Source organism: Capsicum annuum, chromosome 11 (genome assembly GCF_002878395.1).
Source record: "Capsicum annuum cultivar UCD-10X-F1 chromosome 11, UCD10Xv1.1, whole genome shotgun sequence".
Taxonomy (NCBI): domain Eukaryota; kingdom Viridiplantae; phylum Streptophyta; class Magnoliopsida; order Solanales; family Solanaceae; genus Capsicum; species Capsicum annuum.
Window position 1 is genome coordinate 80,598,161 of NC_061121.1, and position 12,245 is coordinate 80,610,405.

The window sequence follows — 12,245 nt, forward strand, 5'->3', positions numbered from 1 at the left end:
AACAAAATCAATCCAGTTTCTTTGTTTAATTCATAACAACCTAGTGAGTTAAATTCAACCACAGAGGCCATCCTTGTATATTATGTACTAAATTTCACTTCTTGGAAGAGCACATTCATAATTACATCAATGATTGCTCCCCATCCCATCAAAAACAGCACCAGGTTCTACAATATTATTCACACCCCAACATGAAGGGAAAGCATAATGCAATTCACATCACATCCTATATGACAATTCCTCCTAGATGAACTAACTTGCCTATCATTATATCCCACTCAAGTTAGAACCACAGTATTTGTCAACATGAAAATTCCATAAGTGCAACTTATACATACTTCCAAAATCAATAAATTCAAACAAGCTCATTCATAACTGCAAGCATCATTTTAGAACCATATGTACAAGTATGATGGAAAATTAACGATCACTAAGTGTAAGCAGATTTAGGGACCACCCCATACTTAGTTTCTAACATAGGTGTGTCTCATATTAACCTAAGGTACTCAAACTTCCCTTATTTTAAAAAAATGCACCCCATACTCTATTGAATTCTATCATGCAAGCGAAACATTCACCATATCCTGATTCAACATACTCACCAAGCAGAGGTTCAAAGTAAAAGTCAAAGCACATGTCATGGATACAATTTAACAATTGTTCAAAGAGTGGAGTGCATAAATTAGTTTATTGCAATTCTCAACTCCACCTATAACTCAATGCATTCATTTTCCACTCACAAACATCACATACTTCAAGCATTCAAACCATGAATTGATTAATTCAATAGGTGATTCTTCAACTACCCAATGCAACCACAAACAATTTTAAAAAAAAGATTTGAATACTTACCTAAGTAAGGATTCGTATAGAAGAAAAAAATTGGTACTCGAGTGTCATAGCTTGAGCGAGATAAAGAGAAATAAAAAGAGAAGAATGGCGCACTAGGTTTAGGAATACGGAAAAAATGGTAAACTAGAGGTTAAAATAATTGGGTCGGGTTAAAACCCAACATTTAAATGAAATTACCCAAAAATATATCCTCTCCACGATGTAGGGGTTGGCCTCTCTAATAAGCTCCGCGACATGGGGCTATCGCGAAGTGTCACTGGAATATGGCCTTCTAATATTTTCCCTCTCCATGACACGGAGTTAGATCTCCATGATAAGCTCCGCGGTGTGGGGCTATCACAGAAGTTTACTGGAAAGTGCATTTTGGGGGGAATTTTGCCCCCCTTTTTTTCCGCCTTCATTGTTTCTAAACTTACTGCATCTTTTACATATTTGATAGCATCCCAAAATGCAAAATTCACTCATTACTTATTCTTACCCTTTCTATGAACTTTCTCATTCCTGCACTATACATAAGAAAAAGTGGGTTACCTCCCACTCAGCGCCTTAGTTTTGGTCGTGGCTCAACACATATTTTTGTATTTTTTATTTCTTTTCTCTTCTTTTTATTTTCTTTTTCAAATAATGAAAAATTAAACTAAGATATTACATTACATTCATGGGTTGCCTCCTACACAATGCCTTATTTTATATTGTGGCACGACCAAAGTTAGCTTCACTATTCTTCAAAAGTGATGGACTTCTTGCGTTTGTCCACATGATCCACCCAATAATTCTTAACTCTCTGCCCATTTACCAAGAATGTAGCACTTTTATCCTCACTCCAAATTTCAACAACCCCATGAAGAGTCATTTTTAAAACCTCAAAGGGTCCAACCACTTAGTCCTCAATTTAAAAGGAAACACCTTCAACCTTGAACTGAATAACAACACTTACTGGCCAAGCTCAAAGACTCGAATCATTATTTTATTATCATGACATCTTTTGGTCTTTTATTTATACAATTTTGTACTTTTATAGGCATGTAAGCAAAACTCATCGAGTTCACTCAATTATAATAGTCTCTTTTCTCCTGCAGCCTTTAAATCAAGATTTAATTTCTTCACTACCAAATAAGCCTGATGGTCAAGCTCCATAGGAAAGTTACAAGCTTTTCCATATACCATGTGATAAGGAGAGGTCCTAATGGGCATTTTATAGGTTGACTTATATGCCCATAATGTATCATCCAGCTTAACCGACCAATCCTTGCACTGTCCATTGATCGTTTTCTGTAATATCTACTTAATCTGATAGTTTGACACCTCTACTTAGCCACTGGTTTGTGGGCGACAAGTTGTGGCTACCTTGTGTCTAACCCCATATTTAGCTAAAAAATTCTTAAACCAACTATCCATAAAGTGGGTCCCTCTATCACTAATGATTGCACTAAGTAGACCAAAGCAAAAGAAATATACTTCTTAACGAACTTCATTACTACTCTTTCATCATTTTTGGGGGGATTTGAAACTTCTACCCACTTGGACATGTAATCAACAACCACTAAAATAAATAAATTACCATAAGATGGTAGAAATGGCCCTATAAAATCTATACCCCAAACGTCAAATATCTGCATCTCAAGAATATTGTTCAAGGGCATTTCATGGTCCCTTTATATTGTTCCCATTATCTGGAATTGATCACACTCTCTCACATAAGCAACTACATATTTGAACAATGTAGGCCAAAATAAATCAGACTATAATACCTTTCTTGTTGTTCGTTCACCTCCATGATGTCCTCCATAAGCTGATGAATGCTAATTTTCCAGTACCTATTTAGATTCTGCTTCAGAAACATACCTTCACATAATTCTATTAGCACCTTGTTTGAATAAATAAGGTTCATCCCACATGTATGAGCGAGAATCACAAAACATTTTCTTCTTCTATTGACTTCTGGCCTCTGGAGGATAAATACCACTTACTAGCAAATTTACTATATCAGCATACCAAGAAATGTCTACTATATCCAGTGTCAATAATTGCTTATCTAGAAAACCCTCCTGAATACACAGTGTATCATCAGCAATATGAGGTTGACTCTCATACTTCGACAAATGATCAACTACTTAATTTTCAGCTTTCTTTTTGTCACGAACTTCTAAATCAAATTCTTAGAGTAGAAAAATCCACCTAATCAACCTTGGCTTTGCATTTTTTTTGTTGAACAGATACCGGATAGCAGCATGATCAGTATGAATAATTACCTTTGTGCCCACCAAGTATGCTATGAATTTATTAAATACATATACCAGTGCTAGCATCTCCTTCTCTGTGAGTGTATAATTTACTTAGGCTAAATCCAAGATTTTACTTGCATAATAGATAGAGTGAAATACCTTATCTTTGTGCTACCCCAATACTTCTCCAATAGCCATATTACTAGCATCACACATCAGCTCTAATGGTAATGCCCAATCAAGAGAAATTAGGATTGGTGCTTCTATCAATCTTCTCTGCAGACTATCAAATGCTTTCTGACACCCATCCCCAAAGTTAAACTTGACCTCTTTCTCTAACAACTTGCACATTGTACTTTTTATCTTTGAGAAATCTTTGATGAAGTGTCTATAAAACCCCGCATGCCTAAGAAAGCTTCTGACACTTTTTACTGACACCGGATACGGGATCTTTTCAAGGACCTCCACCTTAGATCTGTCTACCTCAAGTCCTCTATGTGACACCTTATTAACAAGGAAAATACCTTCCTTAGCTAAAAAGTAGCACTTCTCCCAGTTTAATACAAGGTTGGTTTCTTTACAGCAATCCAAGACCCTGTCTAAGTTCTGCAAGCACATATCAAATGAATTACCATAAATAGAAAGTTCATCTAAATACCTCGACAAAATCTTCCACCATATCATAGAAGATAGCCACTATGCATCTTTGGAAAGTCATTAGTGCATTGCAAAGACCAAAAGGCATAGGTCTGAATGCATAAGTCCCATAAGGATAGGTGAAGGTGGTCTTGTACTAGTATTTCGGTGCTATGGTTATATGGTTATACCCTGAATACGCATCTAAAAAGAAGTAAAATTCTTGTCCTGCCAACCTATCCAACATTTGATCAATAAAAAGAATGGGATAATGATCCTTTTGAGTGGCATCATTCAACTTCCTATAATCAATGCAGATCCTCCGCCCAGTCACTGTAGGAGTTGGAATAAACTCGTTATCTTTATTGGTCACAACAGTCATCCCTCCTTTATTTGGAACACAATGCACAAGGCTTACCTATTTACTATCGGATATGGGATAAACTATCCTAGTATCAAGCCACTTAATGACTTCTTTTCTAATTACTTCTTTCATCATAGGATTCAATCTTTTCTAGTGTTGCATACTTGCTTTATATCCCTCTTTCGTATATATTTTGTGCATACAGAGAGTAGGATTGATTCTTGTGATATTAGATATTTTGCAATTTGATTGTTTTCTTTCTTCTCTTCAATACTGTCAATGCTTATCTCATCTACACATCAAATAAACGTATAGATAGGAAAAGTATCATCCTCACCAAAGAAAGAATACTTCAAATAAGAGGGGAGAGATTTAAGATCTAGCTTCGGTACGTCATCTACAGATGCCTTGGGAGAGGGACCAATTGGCCTATTCAATGGCTCAAATTCATTCTCCCATGTAATAATGCTAGCCAAATACATTATTTAGCCATTTTGAAGTGCTTCAAAATAGACAAAAAGATTATATCCCATTAATACTTACTCAAGTAGGTCCTTGGACGTAATATGGTAAAAGTCTGACTCAAAATCTAAGAATGTAATAGCTGAAAATTCTTTATATATCGTAGGTAACTTTATTGCCTTGTATACATTGAAAACCTCAGCCTTGTCGTGAGCACACATGGTCAATTATCCTAAAACAACATTAATCAATGAACGCCCGATTGCTAAAAGGGGATGTCCTAAAATAAAGAAACTTCTAGATCAACATCAAAATCAAGTATAATGAAATCCACCGAGAATATGAGTGACCCCACTTAAACCAATACATCTTTAAAAATACCATCTGGTCTACCAAGCAACCGATTAGTTAACTGCAAAACGACTGTGGTGGATCTTGGGTTGCCTATCCCCATCTTTTAAAACAATGATGTGGTTATAAGATTAATGTTTATCGCAAGATCACATAGACCCTAAGCGCTTATTGTTTTCCCGATTATAATCTGAATGGTAAAGCTCCCTAGATCTTTCATCTTTGTGGGCAACTTATTCTAGATTTATGATGTGTACTCCTCAGTAAGTGCCACGATAGTATATTCAAACAAGCGGTTCTTGTTAGCAATGATATCCTTTATGTACTTGGAGTACTTTGGAACACTCTTCAAAATATCAACGAGAGACAAGTTAATGTGAACGTGTTTCAATACATCAATAAACTTCTTATAACAAGACTCTCCTTGGTGTTTTCGAAGCCTTTGTGGGAAAGGTAGAGGTGGCATCACATTTCCACCTTGGTCCTCTTTCTGTCAGTATAGTCATCTACAGCCTTCTCATCTTTATTTATTATTTCACCATAAGTAGCCTTATGATTCACCTTCTTAGGTTCTAACTCCTCCAGTTGTAGTCCGCTTCGGGAAGTGTCCGCATTCATTTATTTTCGATTTAGCTCAGTATCAATAGGGAGACCTCTCCAAGGTCTCATGTTCTATGCTCCTATAATCTGACTTATTTGAACCTCTAAGTTCTTTGTAATCATCTACTGACTTTTCATATCTGCTACCACCTATGCTTGTGTAGCCATAATATGCTTTAGCATCTCTTCAATATTACTTGATTGAGTAGTTGCTTGATTATCTTGAACATGTTGTTGTTGATTCTATTGTATTGCCCCCTGTATTAATTGATATTTTGTTCTTAATTTCCTCCGCATGAGAAATTAGGATGATTCTGCCAGTTAGAATTATAAGTATTACAAAAGTTCTGCTATTCTTAACAATTAGAATTTCCTAAATAATTGAAAGACTCTGGATTTGTTGCGCAAGTATCGACTATTTGTTCACTACTTCCACAAACCTCACACTAAGTATGAGCTTGATGAACTATGTTTGGTATTGCTGGTGTAGACTGTGTGACTCCTAAATTCATATTACTGAGTTGTGTAGTTATTTGATTCTATAGTACAACAAGTTAAGCTAATATAGTCATGAACTAATAAACCTCTAACACACCTACTACCTTTCTTGGAGAACCTCTTGCATCAGCATGCCACTCAGGATTCCCTCATAAAATCCGATTCAACGGTGTATGGAATCCATCATATATCTTCTCAAGATCCTGCCCACCTATTTCTGAATTAAGGAGAATCTTGGTGTTTGGCATAAGACCCCCAATAAAATTGTACCAACGCATGATTAGTTTGATGATGATGAGGGAAATTCCTGAGCATACTCTAGAATCTTTCCTAAGCTTGGTAAAGATTCTCTCCATCTTTTTTCCTGAAACTCAAAATCTCACTTCTCAAATGTATTGTCTTCCCATATGGAAAGAATTGAATAAGGAACTTCCGAGCCAAATTATCTGAGGAAGTAATAGATTTCAATGGTTCAACATATAACCACCTCTTTGCTGCCCCCAATAGAGAGAATGGGAAGAAAGTCAACCTAACATAATCAATAAACACCCCAGCAGTAATGTACGTATCACTTATCTAAAGAAAATTTTGTATGTACTGTTGTGGATCCTCATGAGAAAAACCTGTGAATAGCCCACTCGTGTGCAACAATTGCACCATATTCTGCTTTAGTTCAAAATGAACACCTTCCTCTGGCTTACAGATGTAATTAGTAGCATTGTTTGTAAGTGAGATTGCCACTTTTTGAACAGGTCAAGCTTCTGCTTGAGCAAGAGCAGCTGGAACCACTGAAGCTAAAGCAATTGGAGCATTAGGAGCAATTGGATCATTAAGATTAGGATCTCTTTGATCTCCTATTTGAACATGCTGAATTAGATAGTGGAGTGTTATTGCTCTTCTTCTTTGATGAAATACATGTTTTGGTTCTAAATAAGGCTCTACCAATTCTTTTTATTTTACCAGTTCTACACCTCACTGGACCTGCAAAAGTCAGCTATTAAGATCAAGTTTTTAACACTTAAATTCATTATCAAAAGCCAAAAATTTAGAAAATTACTAATTATTTGAGTCCCCAACAATGAAGCCAAAAACTTGTTGTGTTTTTATCGCATAAGTAAGTGCACGTAATCATACAAGTAATATAGTGACCCAAATAATTGAATATCATACCCACGAGGACTACTTGATTAGTAATTTAATCAACTTCAATTTCGACAGTAATGTATTTAAGTGTTTCAGGGTATCAAGATGATTATGATAATTTAATGAATAATCTAACAAATAACTAAATAATAAAGTATGTCAATAGCAATGTAAGCATGGTTGTAAGCAATATGATATAGAATTCTAGGGTTGAGACACTCTTAACAATCTTATAAATCTCTATCCTTATCGTGATCGTGTTGATTATTGGGTTATTGATTCGCTGGGTTTAGATTATGATCATGGTCTTTTGATCCTCTAATATTCTACCTGAATAGATAATGCAACTACATAATTGAGTGGGGATGAATAATACATTTAGATGCTTTAAGTTATCTTCCTGCAATTGACCCAAACAAGGCTTCTAAGTATATTTCTATCCTAGTCACTACTCCATCTTCTTCGTTATGTAGAGGAATATGAACTTGCTACTTTAACTCTTTGGTCTATTCCTAAGATTCTCATTCCAGGTACACAAAGGAACTATAGATTCATTCTAATGGTGGCCAATCATTAAAATGGTAGAAACAAAAGAATAGGACTAAACCATATGATAAATCAACATTAACCACTCTAAGAAAATCAAAATATAATCATGTTCTTGGCCTCAACCCCAGAACAATGGTGTTTAGCCACTTATATTCAAAATCAACATCACAAAATTTTAATTAATCATATGAAAAATTAATGTTGAAATATGATAGTTCAAAGAACCTTAAGAGAAGTGTTGTAATTATTTTTACCTCTACTGTATGTATGCCAAAAGTATCTCCAATTTATTTGAAGTGTTCCTTTTATAGTAGGAAAGATTTCCCATATATTCCTCTTCACCGTCTCACAGAGCCCATTGAGGAGGTAAAGGTCCGTGATATAGGCTTATCATAGAGAGCTACTGGATTTTGACATCTGGAAATCACCAGCCTCTATGATACAGAGGTAAAAACGGGGATCTGGGTCCGCGATGTAGAGTTATCGCGGACCCTTACTAGATTTTGTCAATTTGAGCTTATTTTTCACTGCTTTATTCCATGCTTTTTGAATCTCTTTCTAGTTTCTTTGTGTCCATCATGTCACTTCAAATGTTTCAATGGTCCAAAATCTCCTTACTATTGTACAATATTGTGTCCAATTGCAACAAAATTAAGCCCTATAACACTAATCATTTTCATTAGCTCAAGAATACATTTTAGGCTTAAATACAATACAATTCACACATTTTATCACATAGAACAAGTATAAGTATTGGTAAATATTGGCACTTGGACATATAAATACTCCCACGATCATCGCTTGTCTCTGAAGTTAAAGCAATACTCTAATACATATTTCACTATTAAAGATACAAGAATAGATCTATCCTTGTAAAGTTGTTTCTCCTTCACTTCTTTATTTTTTCTATCGCAAAGAAATTTTTCAAATTCTTATTTAGGTACATACAAGGAGTATTCATTTTGTGACTCAACAACATAAAAAGAGCTACCATATCTGATTCCATTCCTTTGATACAGACTAACACTCTAATATTACGCTGAACACTACCTCTTTTGTTAACTTATCCATTGTTGTTATGCACAAAGGATACATTACAAAATTTGGAACATTTTTCTTGATTGAACATACAGCTTCACTCCATCATCGTTAGTTATCACCATTTATGATGAATTAGCTTCAATGATGTATCGTACATTAATTTTTTTCCTAAATACCTTGATATTTAATTAGTCTATTATTGTAATAATCAATCTAAAATACCAAATACTTTCTATAACCATAATTTCATCACTTTTGTATTATTTATGTTGTAAATCAAAGTGTCAAACACTAGAATATATCAACAGAATTTCAATGTTCATAAACATAATCAATATGGCGTTAGTTGCTAGCTTAGTTTAAGGCATCAACCATTATGTTCCATTTATATCATTATTTAGGTACATATGTATAGGTCTGTTATGTATCACACATCTTTGTTATGTACCAGGACTTTCAAAATCCAAAATTTGGTGTTGTTATTAAAAGATTCGAGAGAGAATGTAATTATGTTGAAGAATTTTGGGATTTACATTATTTATACTTTTAAATTATACATTTATTAACCCATTTAACCCAATAAAATTTTACATCCAATAAAAAATAATCTAATGATGCAAAAAGGTTTCCTACACTACGTTAGGGGTTCTAGTTTTAGACTCAAGGATTTTAAAAAATATAGCTTACACAATCTTTAATAAATCATTTATATGTATTAAGTGAATTTCTCAATATTAACATAATTTTGACCAAATTAAGTGAGTTCTGTTGAACTCGCAATTAAAACTTTGACTTTATCTTCAGTTGTCTTAAATTACTTACTCAAACAACTATTTATTCATAAAATCAATATATAATTAATTATAGGCCAAGGTAGAATTAGAAGCAAAAAGTTTATAAATTACATGATAATAACTAGTTGAAACTAAACTACTTATATTCATAAGTAGATGTTAATTGCGAGATGTAAAACTCCAAACTAATGGTAAGAGGCATTATTGATGACTTAAAATATACTATAAACTAAAATAAAGTAGATGGATACAAAAATTACGTATGGTCAAACTTAATTGGTATAGAATGGATGGAATGGTGGCTAGGATCCAGAGTTTTGTATGATAAGAAGGTTTCTCCTAAATTTAAAGGCAAGTTCTATAGATTGATGGTTACACCAACTATATTATATGGGAAAGAGTGTTGACCAGTTAAAAATCTTCACAACCCAAAAGATAAAAGTGGCAATGATGAGGATATTATGATTGATGTGTGGGTTTACTAGGAGAGCTAGTATAAAAAATAAGGTTATCTAAGATAAGGTGAGAGAGACATCGGTGGAAGATAAGATGCAGGAAGCGAGATTGAGATGGTTCAAACATAAGTTAAGGAGGTGTACCAATACTCCTGTGCTAAGGTGTGAAAATTTGGATATGGATAGATTTAACCAGTGTAGAGGTAGCCAAAATAGTATTGAAGGGAGGTAATTAGACATGCTATACAAAAGTTATAGCTTAACGAGGGCATGACCCTAGATAGGAAAGAGTGAAGGATATGAATTAGGTTAGAAGGTTAGTAGAAAATAGTGCATCTTTTCTAGTAAGGAAAAATGTTTTGTTGAGTTATTTGTGCCAGTAGTCGATTGTAGAATTATTGTGTGGTAGTTTTGTTTATGTTATCTATTAATTTTTACTACCTACTATTCTTATGCATATATATTATGTATTTTTCTAGACTTTTTTGTCATGAGTGGGGGGTCTTGAAACACCCTAAATTTTTGGCCCTTGGAAATTTCTTGATCTTTGAGCTTACTACCTTAGTAACGACTCACCCTATGAGTTGTAGGGTGTCCTGACGAGTCGTTGGGATGATTCATAACCAAATCAGTAAGTTTGTGGCTTAATTCTATTCTAACTACAAATGGATCAGTAAGAGATGTAAGGATATGTTATGAGTCATTAGGTTAAATCGTAGGGTGTCCAGTGTATAAGTCCCAATTTTAGTTTGGTGTCAACTACGACTGGACCCTATAAGTAGGGTCCTATTATGAGTGGTGACATTGAGTCATAAGGATAATAGGTTAGAGTGCCTTGGTGGTACTTCCTTTGTTACGTCTCGTGGTGACAAGTCTTAAAGAGTGGCTATGAGTCACGGGTTGACTCTTAGTCAAAGGGTACCCTATTTCAGCTTTTATCTTAAGGGCATTCTAGATATTTTTCCTCTTACCCAACTTGAGACCCACGTCTTATAACCTCATTTGGGTGTCATTTGCACTCAGACACACATAAAAGTAACTTCTCAAACTCTCTCTTGAAGTCAAGGCTAAGGTTTCAAAGAAAGTTATCATCTAGGGTTCTAAGGATACTATCTCATCAAAATTTTGTAGTATTCCAGGCATGTTACTCTTCCCCTATACTTGTATTTTCTTAATGGCATGATTGGATAATGTTTACATGGTTTGATGTTGTGATTTGAACTATGGGTTGAGGGCTTTGAATAAAAATTTATTTAAATGCTTCTTCTATGATATTTATGAAATTATTTTGCTTAAATTGATGGTTGGTAAATTCTTTGGGATACATGGGAATAGTGGATGGACATGGGTATAACGGAATCCCTAAATTGATAAATCATAGAAATAGGGGTACAAATAAATCCCCAAGTTAACTGGTTTGGTATAGAAATTGGTAACAATCCCAACCTACTTGCATCATTGGTTTTAGAATATGCATTATCTCTTGGTTTGATTTATTTCTTGACATTAATGCATGGCACAATTGTTTAATTGGATGATAATGGTATTGAAAACCTTGCGAGGTACACAAAAATCCCCCAAGTGTTTTTTATAATAGAGATTGTAGGGTACACGAGAATCCCTAAGTGTTGGTTTAATAACAGTGCTTGCAAGTTATAGTCGGTATTACAATATCACTTAATAATGCCTTAATAATTGACTCAGCAAATTGTGGTAGAATTATGTGTTAAATTTTTTAATTGGGCAATAATCGGGGTTGTGTTAGCTAGACGTAAAGGTGTAAGCTGAAGGAGTAATACTGGAAACTCATGTTTGCCGACATAAGGGTTGGTCTTGATGGCCATGCTCTTGTGGGGTATAAGGTAATCCCAAAAGTATATACACTCACATATGTATCATGGAGGGTAAAGGGTACAAGAAAATCCTCGGCCATCTATGATATCTCTGATTCGGGCGGCTAACACGCACTGGGCCCATCTAGGGGGTAACACCGGACCCATATAGCCCATGGGTAGATTTATGATGGTAACGCTTCACAACCCAGGTTAAAGTTTTCAAAGTTCATGCTAAGCCTTGTTCCCTACCCGAGCACGTGATATTATATATTCATGTATGTACTTCATATGATATGGCGCATTAGATATTGTACTGATTTTGAATTGTTATCATAACATTATTCTGTTCCTCTATTCCTGAGTTTCATGCTAGCGCTCCAAGTGCTAACCGTCTTTGAATGTTGTATCCTCATGCGATGTAGTATTTGTTCATACTTCTA

At 34.7% G+C, this 12,245-nt stretch overlaps 1 non-coding gene across 1 annotated transcript; it reads left to right on the top strand.

Moving 5' to 3' along the window:
* The first annotated feature begins 6,274 nt into the window (after positions 1 to 6,274).
* LOC124889055 lies at positions 6,275 to 6,381 on the top strand. The gene has a single exon (XR_007047672.1). It is a non-coding gene; the product is annotated as a small nucleolar RNA R71 (small nucleolar RNA).
* Positions 6,382 to 12,245: the final 5,864 nt, after the last annotated feature.